The sequence below is a fragment of the Protopterus annectens genome, chromosome 8.part0, assembly GCF_019279795.1.
Source record: "Protopterus annectens isolate FY-2018-M chromosome 8.part0, PAN1.0, whole genome shotgun sequence".
In the NCBI taxonomy this organism is placed as follows: Eukaryota; Metazoa; Chordata; order Ceratodontiformes; family Protopteridae; genus Protopterus; species Protopterus annectens.
The window spans coordinates 1,406,664,140-1,406,678,348 of NC_056741.1; positions in this window are offsets into that span (position 1 = coordinate 1,406,664,140).

Here is a 14,209-nt window from a genome sequence, read left to right on the forward strand (position 1 = left end):
AATTGTAGAGCAGTTTTGCCTATGGTTAATTGCACCTGGATGGTTTCCGATGCTTCGTGCGTTGCCACCAACCTGGAGGTGTGGGTATCCTTGATGAATATGGATACACACCCTCCTTTTGTGGTGTGGTCCGGGTTTTGGAGCTGGAACGCATGATATGAGGCAAAACCTGATAGTGCCGGGGTGCTCTCAGGAGCCTTGAACCAGGTTTCAGTTACAGCACAGACATCGATGTTCTCCATACTGAGAAGGGCCTCGAGTGCGTGCATTTTGAGATTTAGACTTCTGGCATTGAGCAGCATTACCCTTAGTTTCTTCCCATTTTTGTTTTCTAGGGTGGTAGGTTTAGAATTTGAGCCTTGCCTAAAAAAGGCACTATGGGGTGGCAAGAGCCTTAGCCAATATCCGGAATCCCAGGGGTGACAGGTGCAAGCCATCCCTTGAGAAGCAGCGTGGCTTGTCAAGCATGTCATCCCAGGCAGACAGACACTGGATCCCCTTTGAATGACACCAGAAATTAAGCCAATTGTTAAAGCTGATCATCTTGTCTCTATGTTGTGGCATCATTCTTGGTGAAGGAAGGATACTGCTCAGGGTCAGGGTCATACCTGCCTGGGCTACATAATCAGAGAGTTCCTCTATGTCTCTTTTCATGTAGTCCAGGGAGGTACGTCTCAGGTCGTTCACACCAGCATGGACAATGACTGTGTCATATTTGTACTTGCTGTGGAGTGACCCGAGTGCTTGTGTTATGTGGCGGATTCTGAGAGAGTGGCACTGAATAGGGAGAGATGGTTACAACTGATGCAACATGGCAACTCCCATGAAGAAGATAGTAAAAGATAGTAAAAAAGGGGATGATGATGATGATGGTGATATGACACTGCTTAACAGCCACCATGATGATGGCAATATGACACTGATTGACAGCCACCACAGCTCTCATGCAGGAGGCTTTGCTCCTGCATTGCCTTAACATAACCTACTTTGAGGCCACACAATTACTATAATGAAGTGAGTCTAGATAAATCCTATTAACTGTAGGAAGTCTGACTGGTAACAACTTTAAGCCACAATGCCATAATTGTTCATGTCAAGGGCACTGCTGTTCTTCAGGAAGAACTCCAATCCTTGCAATCAAGATCTTCACGATTCTTTCCACTACTGAAATTACTTTGTTGTTTTTTCACTTATGAAGAGCCTCCTCTCTCAACAGGGAAATGAAGTAAATCTCTGTCAGAGGCTTCCTGTAGTATTCGTCCCAAGTTCTTAATAGGTCTGTCAAGGATTCTACCAAGGTCATGTGTTTTGCTCTTCAGCAGCTTAGCCAGCTTTTTCTCCACCCCTTCCCTTTCCATTTCTCATTCCGTCTATCCATCCCCTACAAGGTACTATCCCTTGCTTTTCTTTGTGACCACCGTCATTAAAAAAGTTGTTCAGTACCTCAGTTAATTCCATACTTTCTGTTGCCTCAGAGCCATCACTGGTTAGCTTGGCCAAGAAATTATTTTAATTTCTCTTTGAGTTACACCTGAACAACTCTTTTCCCTGCCTCGTTCATCCCCTGGGCTATTTCTCTTTCCATCTCTACCTTGGTTTCCCTAACCATCCATGTTGCCATCCCCCTAACTTTTACATAGCCTGTTCTTTCTACACACTCATACCCACACTCTGAACTGCACATTATCTTCCATTCCCCTGTATACCCTCTCCTTTTCCTTGAGCATTTCTTTCACGTTTATTCAACCATCTTCATTTGCTATTATTTTTCCCCTCTTTCGTCTACATCTTAGCAGGTACCACTACATACTCTTTGGGATACTGGCTCACCCTCTCATGCATAGGTCACGTATCTCCTCCTCCTCCTCCTCCCATGCCGATCTCTTCCCTAACCATCCAGGCCAGCTCTTCATATTTGATCTTACTTTAATCCCACATACATATTACTGTCCCTGTGTTGTCAGCTCCTGCTCCTGTTGTAAACCATACTATGGCAATCTTACTGTTTGCCAGTGAAGATCATAAATTCACTGTTAGGTCCATTTCCTTCAACATTATCTAACTTTGCTAGGATGAGACTGAGTTCCTGGTACCTTCCAACACCATTTGGAATGACCTCTCCGAGCCCAGAGTAGAATCCCCTGTCAGTCTTGATGTGGATCTTACCAGTCTGCAGCTGGCAGAGTGAAGTGTCCTGCAAACATTTTTCTCTTTTTCCATTCCAAACTCCTGAACCTTTCCTTTAGTCTAAACACCTCCTCCCTCAGGAGTGTCCAGTGGCTATCCGACTATGTACAGACACCATCTTACCATCCGTTTCCATCTTCTCTGTCAGTGTATACTGGCCTTGTTTTCTACCCAACTTTCAGTCATGACAGTCCTTCATTCTTCTTCTTTAGTCACTGCACAAGAGATCCTTTACTTGACATCTATTACCACCACACACCTCCTTTCCCTCTGTACCACCCCTAAAATCACAGTAGTCTGGCACCTCTATAATCCTAGCCACAGCTGGGCCACTGATATAGTGGGGGACACAGTTCTGACTAAAGTTCAATTGAACTAAGCTTGATTAGTGGCTTGGATGCTTGGCAGTGCCCATCATAGGGGGGTTGAGTCCAGGCCACCTCATGCAGTTATTCCCAGCAGGCAGGGATGGGTCAAAGAATGGAGTCTGAGCTCCAAAAAAAAGCATTTTTTACTTGTGGGTGACCAGTGGAGTGATTTCCTAGCTTTTTTTATCCAGTTTGATACAAAAAAAGTAGATGTCCTGTTTTAGAATGTGTTAGAAATTCTTTGTGATGGCATAGAAAATATATTATTTTTGAAGATGATACATGTTTCATTTTAATGGGTAACGCTACTTCAGCTTGATTTACAACTTGAGTTAAAAACTGCTTCTCCCTTAATTAGCTCCTAGACATGCGATTCTTATTCTAACAAATGATTGGCTAGGATCTGTTTTTTTTTTTTTTTAATGAAGTTGTATGTTTTCACTTTATATTGGTCTGAAGAAGCAGAGGAGACTCTGTGAAAGTGCTTACCTGTTCAATTAAAGTTTTGTTACTGTTTATACACTCTGTGCTATCTTTGCAGCTGTGTTTGGAAGGAGATTTGGTAATAGCAGTTCACTAAGCACAGTTATAGTGCAAAATGTGATAGGTACTTTACTAGGTATATTCGTTATATTTTGGAAACTCTGTTATGGTTAAACAGCATTTAGGAGAAGAGCTAAAAAGTTCATCTGTCTTTCTTTCCTGCTTAAAGACAAGGTAAGTTAAATCTTACCGCTTTTCCATGCGTGTTTGGTTATTTTTATTAAGTGACATTTCTTTTTGGGGATAAACTCTTGGCTAGGATTGTAAGGGCTCCAGGGCCATTAGCTTAGTAACCTCCTATGATCCTTGATACATAAAATGCTGCCACTGCTGGGATGCAATAGCACCAATCCCCCCCCCCCCCACATCCCAATGTCTGCTTGGGTGATGATCCCTCCAGATGGGTCTCGCCTTAGGGGATCTGAAGACATTCCATTACCCCTAAGGAATGAATGGGTTTCTGCCTGATGTGGTGAGTTGACAACTGGCAGGTAGAGAGAGGAAAAGCACCTAGGGAAAAAAAAAAACTACTGTATCCCAGCCACTCTCAATCATTCAGGTTATGCTGACTTTATTTAACATTCATTTTCTATGAAAGACTATAGTGCCCCATCTTCCATCTTCTTTCTCAGAGTCCTGGAATTCTACAGTAGCAGCTAAGCCCTTGGCAATGAATTTGTCCTTATTACCTTTTCCTGGATGCTGCCACCCTGTGTCCTGAGCTTCTAGTCCTGTCTGTCCTCCCTTCTTTGTATTTAAAGATGACGTCTGTCAACAGTAATATTTTTTTTAATTTTATTTAATTTATTTATTTGACATTTGCTAATTGGGATAGGCAGACTAGGCAAACAGCCCATTTTCAGCAGAGGCCCAGGAAGAAAAGGTCCTTATGTGAAAAATAATATATAATGTACAATAAGGACATAACAATAAAGAACATAATTAATATTGACATCATGTAATTAAGTGAAATACAAAAGAGTAATAAACATACAAAATAATACATATTTAGATAGAACATTTGTGCAAGAAAAGTAGAGTTAGTGAAGAGATGCAAGGTGAAGTGCAGGATAGTAGTGAGATACAGATTAAGTTAAGAGCACAGAAAGCATTGATGACAGAGTGAAGTGTGAAGCAAGAAAAGTTATGGAAGTGAGGGAAAAGAATATCAGTAGTATAACAGCGGAATGATTATGAATGAAAATATATATAGTAAGGTTAGTAGAAGTGAAATGCAAGATGGTAGTGAGATATATATTAAGCAGGAGTGTGGGTTGAGATTGGTGACATGGTGAAAAGAGTAGGCAGGAGCTGAAAGAGAGGTGGTGAGTGAGGGGAAAAATGAGAGGTATGATATAGGTAAAATTGTACTAGAGGGGAGATGAAAATAGACTTGTGGCAAGGCTAGGCAGGGTTGAGACAGGAACAGACCCATGTTTTATGGAGACATTCTGTTACTGACTTGTTTAAATTTGTAACTATTTGGAATCAATCTGATGGCTATGGGAATTTTGTTCCAGGCCAAGGCCACTGTGTTACTGTATAGGCTATGGCCTAGGGATCTTTTATGTTTGTAGATTTCTAACAGATGTTTGTCTGAGCTCTGAAGAGAGGATTTGGGAATATAATAAGTGAGAATCGATGATATATATATATATATATATATATATATATATATATATATATATATATATATATTGAGTAACAGCTTAATTCTAGGTCTCCCTGTGTGAAAACACAAACTCAGAAAAGAAAGACAGTGGATGTGCATTTATGTGTAAATTTCAGTAACTGGCTAGTAAGTGCACTGCCTGGATGCCAGGAAAATAGAAATCTAGAGGACCTGAAAGAAAATCAACTACAAAAGAGAAAAAACACTTACTGGGAATAGTACTACAGTTGTTCAGCAAAAAGCAGTGCAAGCTACAGATATGACTAGTAACCTAGAGGAAAGTATAACGCAACTGCACACAGACCTGACTGAAATACATTAAATACTGATGGAGTATATCAATTCAAATAACAAAAGGCAGGAAAATATGGAAGAAGATGAGGTGATAAAACTACAAAAAATCAGACTTTGAAATGAAGAAAAGGCTGGCTGAATATGAGGCTGCTCAGAAAGAGATGTTTAAAAGATAATAGACTTAGAGGACAGAGCAAACAGGGAAAACCTGAGATTTTTTGCTGTACCAGAGAAGTTGTATTAAATTTATGAAAGCACAAATAAGCAAATGGACTGGTATTACATTTCAGGAGTTGTTTATTGAAAGGGCACATTTTATGTATGCTCCAAACCTGGCCATGAGAAAGCAACCTAGACCTTTAATAGTAAAGATGCAATCCTAACAGCAGAAGAAGTTCATTCTGACAAAACTGTGGCAGAAGGGCAAAGTACTAAAAGCGGAAGGCAGAAGAGTGTTTATGGAGAATGATTACTCACTGTACACCAGGCTGAAGAGGAGTAAATTTATTCTGCTATTCAGGGACTGTTGAAAAGCAGGCATGAGATTTAAACTGCTATATCCAGCTATCTTCAAAATACTCTTTCCTGGAGGGACAAAATCACTTTTTGATACAGTACATCCTAAGGGGGACATACAAAAGTTTGCCCAACAAAATATAAGCTGTAAAACAGGAGGAGATGTTGCTTCTTGTTTTTCTGATAATGAAGGCCAGAGAGAGACTGTGCCAGTTAACCCTTTTTCAATGTTTCAAAGGAAAATGATTGAAAGAAGGAAAAAAGCACAAGAGTTGACTAGAAGAATTCAGAGTATGTTGGAAATGAAGCAGAGATGGGACTTGGTGAGATGGAGATGAACAGGAATAAAACCAGTAACTTGGAAATCGACAAATGTAGGATTACAAAGCAATAATTGTAGTTGTGAAACATAAAAGAACAAGAAAATCTAGAAATACTGGACTTTTATGACTTTGTTAAACTTGCAGGGGACTCTAAATCATATGCCCTACTTCATGACATTAATATTCAGAAAAATACTTAGGAGATGGAAGAGCAGGGAAAAAGTTAACTAAGTAAAACATTTTTTTTTCTTAACAGTAATATTTTACAGTGCATGATTTTCTTTGCATACTGTAAAGTTTTCTCAGTTATTTTTAAGGGTAATGAGGATACTAATTTAAACAAGTACTCCTGGTTTTTTTTCTTCCTTCTGTCTTTCTCCTTGTTTAGTTTTAAGAAATGGACGCACTGTGACATAAAAAAGAAGAAAAGTCTGGTCAAAGGCACATGACAATATAAACATTGATTTATAAGTCCAAAAATCCAAAAAAGGGCAGCACAAGATGATGTCAGAGACAGGGTACAATATTTATTGTATAAACATGCAAGCGCTTTCACACTTCTAATACTGCTTCCTCAGATGCAAGTAAACATTCAACCCAACCTTAATATAAGTAAGATACACCCCTCTTAATAGAATCAATTAAAAAATTAAAAACAATTAAAAGCACATGATCTTACAGATGAGACAGACACTTATAGCAGTATTTATATATAAAAAACATAAATAATAAATAGTACTGAAAAGCTATCAAAATGAAAATCAGAAAAAAATCACTCCTAGCAAGTTAATAATTAAAAACGTAAATCATATAAACATGTATATTTAAAAAATGACAAGGTTCCTCTGAAACCTATTTTAAAGGCTAGACCTCTCTTTAGATAGAGCCCTGCACAGGTCCCAGGTCATATGCTTAATTTTCATATTTTATCTTAAATGCACTTTTCTATACACTTTTTCATATCCATTTTTTTTAATATACATGTTTATACGATTTACATTTTTAATTATTAACATGCTCCAGTAATCATTTCAGATCATGTGCCAATAATAACTAAATTAAAAACACAGGGTAGTGAATTAAAAATGATACACTGGTGCTTTCCCACCTATCTGTTGAAAAGAAAGGAATTTAAGGAATGGGTAGTGGAAAATATTCAGTAGCTATTAGAGAAGATAGAAATTTCTTCTTAAAATAAACCTAGGGAGTGGGATAAAATTAAAGTGGAGTTTAAAAATAGGGTGTAAATGAAAGAGATATGGTTAAGAAGTAAAAAGAATAAGAGGGACTGGTAAATGTTAAAATATTGCAGAATAACGGTGAATCTCACAGAACAAGAACAGGAGCAACTGCAGAATGCTATACAGAAAATAAAGCATTACCTCGATAATATGCATGAATTTAGAAAGATTGCTATTAAGCAACTATTTTTTTTGATGATAACTTTACAGCACAAAAATGTTTAACAGAATGACTCAGGCAACAGAAAGTAGAAAGGGCTGTCACCAAGCTTAGGGAGCCTATAACAAGTAAGATACTAAGAGATCCTGAAGAGGTACTAGTAATATTTTGTTAATTCTATGAAACTCTGTTTAAGCAGAGAAATATGGAAATCAAGAAAAGTACAAATGGAAATGTTTATGGAAGAATTAAATATGCCAAGGTTAGAGATAGAAGAGGCTCAATTACCAACAGTTAGGATAGGAGGAGATGAGATAAAGATGATGATGATGTATAACCAATCTACAGGAAAGTACGCAGGAATAGATGGTATTCCTGTGGAAGTTTGGAAGCTAGGAGGAGAAAACTGATAAAGATCTGGAAGGTTTTGTTGAACAGTATTTTAAGAGGAGAAGTATCAACATCCTGGAAGAAAGTTGTGGTAGTTGTAATACTTAAAGAGGGTAAAGACCAATCATATCCAGCTTCATACAGGCCCATTTTAGTACCGAACCATGATTATAAAGTGTGCATGTATATAATGGCTAAAAGAATGGCAAAGTTGATGTCAAAATTGATAGATATGGATCAATGTGGCTTTGTGAAGGGAAGGCAAACATTTGACAACATTAATAGAACATTCATGATCCAGAGGGAAGCAAAATGTAAGAAAATACCACTGTTGTTGATGGGTCTTGATGCAGAGAAAGCATTTGACAGAGTAAGCTAGGACTTTATAAGTAGGGCAGCGGAAGCATTTGCATTCCTTGATAAAATTATAAGGTTAATTAGGAGGATATATAAGGGATTGGAGGTGAAAATTAAAGTGGGTGGGTTCCTCTCTGGTAATTTCTGCTTGAGCACAGGAACCAAGCAGGGGTGTTCTCTTTCCCCTATGTTATTTGCATTATATTTAGAACCACTGGCAAAAAAATAAGAGACTCAGAAATTCAAGGATATAATCGTTATGGTAGTCAAGAAAAGATGTCTCTATTTGCAGATGATATTATTTTATACCTGACAAAACCAGAAATGGACATTTTAGTGTTGTAGAACATTTTGAGACAGTTTCATATCTTTTTGGGATACAAAATTAATGAAGCTAAAATAAAGGCAATAGATGTAAATGATGTACCTACACACAAATTGGTTCCGCAATATTCATATTTATGGGACATGATACAATGAAGTGCTTAGGGGTATGGATTAAAAATAATTCTGGTGTGGCAGCTAAGGGTATGTGGAAAGAGACTAAACAAAAAAAATAATAAAAAACTGAGAAATTGGAAGCTTTGTTATATGGATAGGGATAGTAAGATACAAGCAGTTAAAATATTTTAGTCCCTTTAGTCTTATACACAGGTCAGGCATATTTTTATCAACAGAGGGTAAGTTGTGGATAGCAATTAATAAAGAGCTGAAGGATTTTATCTGGGGGGACAGCAAGAATGAACTGGGATAAATTAATTCTTCCAATACAACAGAGTGGACTGGGATTACCTGATATGAAAGGGCATTTCAGCACTACACAGTTAAGGCTCCTATACACAGCACAAGTGGCAGCCCATTATTCAAAGTGGAAAGGGATGATGATGAAACAGAGAGGAAGTTCAAGAAACAAGGAGATACTGGGATTTTGGATGCAGATCTTTAAGGAGAATAACAATAATCATACAGATTATTATATGCATAAGTGGCAGAAAGTATTCTAAGAGCTAAGTCAACATGAGAATGGGAAAGAAATTCTGCCAATACGGATGACTGCAATTAGGGTTACAATCTGCAAAAGGGGGTTGGAATTTACTGGAGAAAACTGGCACAGAAACAAATGTATTGGCAGCAAATAACTAGAGAAGGAAATGTAATAGGATGGGAAAATGCCAAGAAGATTGCCTTCTCTATCAAAGATTGATATCAGAGTATAGGCAAAGAGAAAGAAATAGAGGGGTCCTAAATGAAAGACCAGCAATTTGAGGAGTTTTTAGTGGAATCTAGAACAGAGGCTGCTGTTAAAAAGGAATAATTAATAGAGCATATAAAATATTGCACAGTAACTATAAGAATCAATCAGAGGAGGTTAGAAAGGACTGGGAAGAGAGACTGGATAAGTATTCACAAAGAAACAATGGGATATATATATATATATATATATATATATATATATATATATATGTCTCCCAAATATGCAACAAAATCTAAATGATTTAGGATTTTTGCTTGGAAATGTTTGCACAGGTATTTTTTTACCCCAAGTAGACTCCAGAGAATTTTTCCTCAGGTAGAAAGCAAATGTTAGAGATGATGGGGAAGAAATAGGTAATTGGGAACATATTCTCTGGGACTGTAATGAGTTAGCAGACTTTAAAGATTCCCTGCAGGCTAGTCGTCAGACATACTGGGTGAGCAAACTGGAGTAACTAGGGAAATAATTTTGCTGAACTATGATACAGAATTGGAATTAGACATAGTAAGGCCTTGCTGAGTCTAATTATCATGGCTGTGAAAAAAGCAATTACTAGAAAATGGAAATCAAATTCAGCACCAACTGCACTAGAAGTACTAAAAATAGTAACAGAGATAAAACAACTGGAACTGGGATCTTTAGAAAAGGGTAGGAGCAAATTACATAGAAAAATGGGAATTGTGAGAACAATACATACGTACTGAGCAGGAATGAGGTTTAAAAAAGGATTTGAATGAGCTATGTAATGTTTGACAATGATTGGTTAGATTATAAGTGATGTATAATGTTTGCAACTGAAATTATGTCAGTATGGTTTGTGGTGTATAATTCTTACAACTAAGATAATGTCAATATGGCTTGTTTTCATTAATATAAATGTATGATTGCCTATGTCACAAGTGACAATTTAATAAAGCTGTTTCTTGTTTAAAAAAATATGGTATTGTCAGGTGATGTAATAGCAAAGGACAATTTGAGCTGAGATTGAGATTTTTGAAAGAAATAGTAGTAGTTTGTTTTTTGGGGGGTTAAGGAGAAGTTGGTCATTTGTTAAGCCAGCTTTCAATGGAGCTAAAGGATTTTTGCATAATGGATTGAAGGTATAGAAAATTGATGAACAGATAACAGGAGAGTCATAAGCATATTGTATAAGTGTAAACTGAGAGAAGGATGAATATAAACTGTTAATAAAGATGTTGAATAGGATGGGTCCAAGAATAGAGCCTTGTCGTACTCCAGTATTAACTGAGAGAAAGGGGGAGAAAGAGGAAAGCCACTTAACTGACTGCTGATGATTGGAAAGCTAGCTAGAAAACCAGAGAGTGGAGTTAGAGAAATCAAAACAGAAATTTTACTAAGAAGTTTGAGTTGAGAGACAGTATTGAAGACTTTGGAGACATCCAGAACAAGGAATAATACAAGCTTATTGTTATCCTTAGCTTTTATGATGGTGTCAGTAAAGGAGACTAAGGCAGTTGTTGTGATATGGTTTGGCCGAAAGCCATGTTGGATAGGAGTTAGATTATTGTGAAGCAGATAGTGAGGAAGATGTTTGTTGATGCATTTCTCAAGTATTTTTCAGAGTGGTGACAGGATTGCTATTGGTCTATAGTTGGCTAATTCAGTGGAGTTACCACCTTCGTGAAGCTGAATGGTAAATAATTGTTTCCAGAGAAGGGTCTATTGATTCTCGAATAGATCTGTTAATTAACATGGACACTGGGTAAGCTTTGGTTTTAGGAGCTAGTTTTAAGCATCTGGCAGGTAGACTGCCAGCTGAAGTTGAGTAGGGCTTCAGTTTAGTCAGCAGAGATTTTATGTAGGAGGTAGGAACATTTTTTAAAAAGAAAGTTGGTTTGTTAGAGACAGGAGAAAGAGGATGTGTAGGATGTGATTTTTGTTAATTATGGGTTAGAGTGGCTATGGAGTACATGAAGTAGGACTTGAATTTAATGGCAGTTTCTATGGATGAGTTATTTGGGCAAGAGTTAGGAATGCTGGGAGAAGCAGGGTTAAGAATCTTGTTAATGGTGTTCCAAAATATTTGTGGGCTTGCTTTTGTAGTTAATTTGTGGGTTTAGATAGTATTTTCTCTTGTCATCAGTGAATGTTTTTTGTAAAATTATAAAGATGTTTGTAGGTTTGAAGCTGAGTGGGAGGATTGTAGTTTCAACCACTTTCTCCATGTAATATCCCTCTTGTGCATTAGGGTTTGGCTATAGTGGGAAAGCCAAGGTGCATGGTAAGATTTAACTCTTTTTTTCCTAAGGGGAGAGAGGCTATTAAGACTATAGAGTTGAATTTAAGAACAGCATCATGTAGTGGCAGGCTAAAGAGGAAGATCTGTTTATTGAAGAGAACAAGTTGCTAAAGCCATTTGAATTGAAATTGGTGACATTGTGGCATTTTTTTATATTGTGTTATCTGATATGATGTATAAAAAGCCTCTGAACAAAGGTAGGGAGGTGGTCACTGATAGAGTCCAGGAGTGTTTTTGCATCTTGATACATATTAGGATTAGATACAAGGATGCAATCTAGGATGGTGCCAGTATTAGACGTTTTATTTAGTGAGTAAAGGTGGTTATAAGCTGAGTGATGCCATGAAGGCTGATACATGAAGAAGGGAAAGTCTATAGTTAAGGTTTGCCAGTTGATATTGACATCACCAAGTATTACTGTTTTACTTGAGATAGAGTTGGAGATCCAGAAAAGAACATCTTCTAGAGTTGGAATATTGTTGCCTGGAAGGATATAAATAGCTACAATATATAACTTTTTATGGTTGTCTTGTTTCAGTATCTTTGATGTGAGGTTTTAACCAAGTTTCCATAATTACAATGTCAGAAGAGTAATGTGTAATCCAGGAGTGAAATTCACATACTTTATTTAGTAAGCTACAAATGTTCATAGAGGTAATAGTTATACGCATGGTGGATGATTTTGTATTTATGAAAGTGGAAGGTATGGGAATGGTATCAGGTCTGGGAAAGGTGTCAGGGCCAGCGTTGGGGTGAATGTCTCCACATAAGATGATATTCTTGGGGGTGGTATACAGTACACCAGATTTAGTTATGTCACTATGATCTTTCAATTTTGCTTTGTTCCTCTTTCTCAGCTCTGCCTTGCCCCCTCCACCTCAGTTTAAGGCAGAAAAGTATCAACATGTCCTAAGCCCCACCTTCAACAAGGAACCCCAAACACTGACTAAGATGCAGTATCCTTTGCATAAAAAGGATTTCACCAATCCATGGTAAAACTCTTTCCTTTTCCCATTCCCACAGCCAGGCATTATATATAGGTTCATAGGTTCATAGGTTGGTACTAGGCTATCGGCCCTAGGACCTATACAAGCCTAGCCATAACAATTCCCTAGATATTTCTTCCCACAATATTTACTTCCCTGGACCCCTGTCTAGCAGGACAACTGAAGTGATCCCTGGGGTGAATTTCCTATTGCCCATCCAATCGTCAAGGTTCCTTTTGAAGAGAGCCAAGGAGGCGCTCTGCTTGACATGTATGGGCAGTCTATTTCAGAGTATAGGGCGTTTCTGGGTTAGGAACCTATCCCTCCAGCATGTTTTGTTCATTGTGATGACAAGGTTTAGATCCCTGGAGCATCTGGCTCTGAGGGATTGGGATTTCTTTAAGTGGAGCATGTCCAACAGCTCAGGGTTTGACATGGCCTTGTATGTTAAGCAAAGATCATCTCTGAGTAGACGATATGCCACAGAGTATAGCTGGAGTTTTTTAGACAGTCAGCATATGGCATCTGCTTTAGGCCTGTGATTCTTTTAGTGAGGTATTTTTATGGCCTTTCCAGCTGTTGCAGGTGTCTTGTAAGGTACATACCAAATGGGGCGTTGAACTCTATAATGGGTCTAATGAGGGATGAGTACAGTGGGACAATGACCTCCTTTTTTCTGGATGAAAAGCCCTTAGTGATGAGGTGTGCCACATAGAAGGATTTCCTGACTGTTGTGGCGATGTGGTTATCGAAGGTGAGACCACTGTCTACCTGTGTCCCTAAGTCTCTCATTACACTTTCAGTGTTTACTGTACTGCCACCTATGTGGTAATTCATGGGTACATGTTTTTTATATAGTCTCTGATCTTCTCCTTTATAGGTCCACTGACATGGCAACAACCTCCAAAAAAGTTACCATGCCCCTACAACCCTCTTAGATACCTCCTCAACACTCCATCCTGAGAAGAAATTAGTCACAACACTGACCAGAATGTATGACCTCACCCTTCTCTTTCCCTTTATGTTGTTTATTTTGTTTCACTAATTCCACGTTTGCACAACCATGGAGAAAGGACAAACAGCTTCCTAGTAAAATAATGTATAATATTCCATATTTGTAGCACTCTACTGCAGCAAAAATAAATTGCAAAGTAAATTAAAAAGTAAAACATATATATCTTAGCACAGATTTCAACAAAACTAACAAAAAAAAAACAAATAGGGAGGGTTTCTTTTTCTGTGTTTCTTCACCATTATATTTTCAGTAATGCAGGTTACACTGAAATTGCCTTCAGTCAAATGTCATTATCAGAGCCAGATACTATTTTAAGAGCTATCATCTCTCTCATTTGTCCATCAACTGGCTCCTATTCACTTGGTAATGAAATCACCAATCTTGTAAGACCTTGCATATGTCGCCCATACTGCCCTCTGCCCTGCTTAGCCCTGGCTTCCCAGTTTCCCACTGGTCTCAACCTTACTATTAATGGTGTTGGCCTTCACCAACATTTCCGGGCCTCCTGTTCTGTCCCACTATCTCCCTTTACTTCCATCTTGAGCTCTGCCATTTGACACAGGTATAACATATCTCCTACCATTTCTGCTTTGCTTTCACTCAGCTCTGCTTCCTAATCCTTGCTAGCCTGACTGTTCCAGT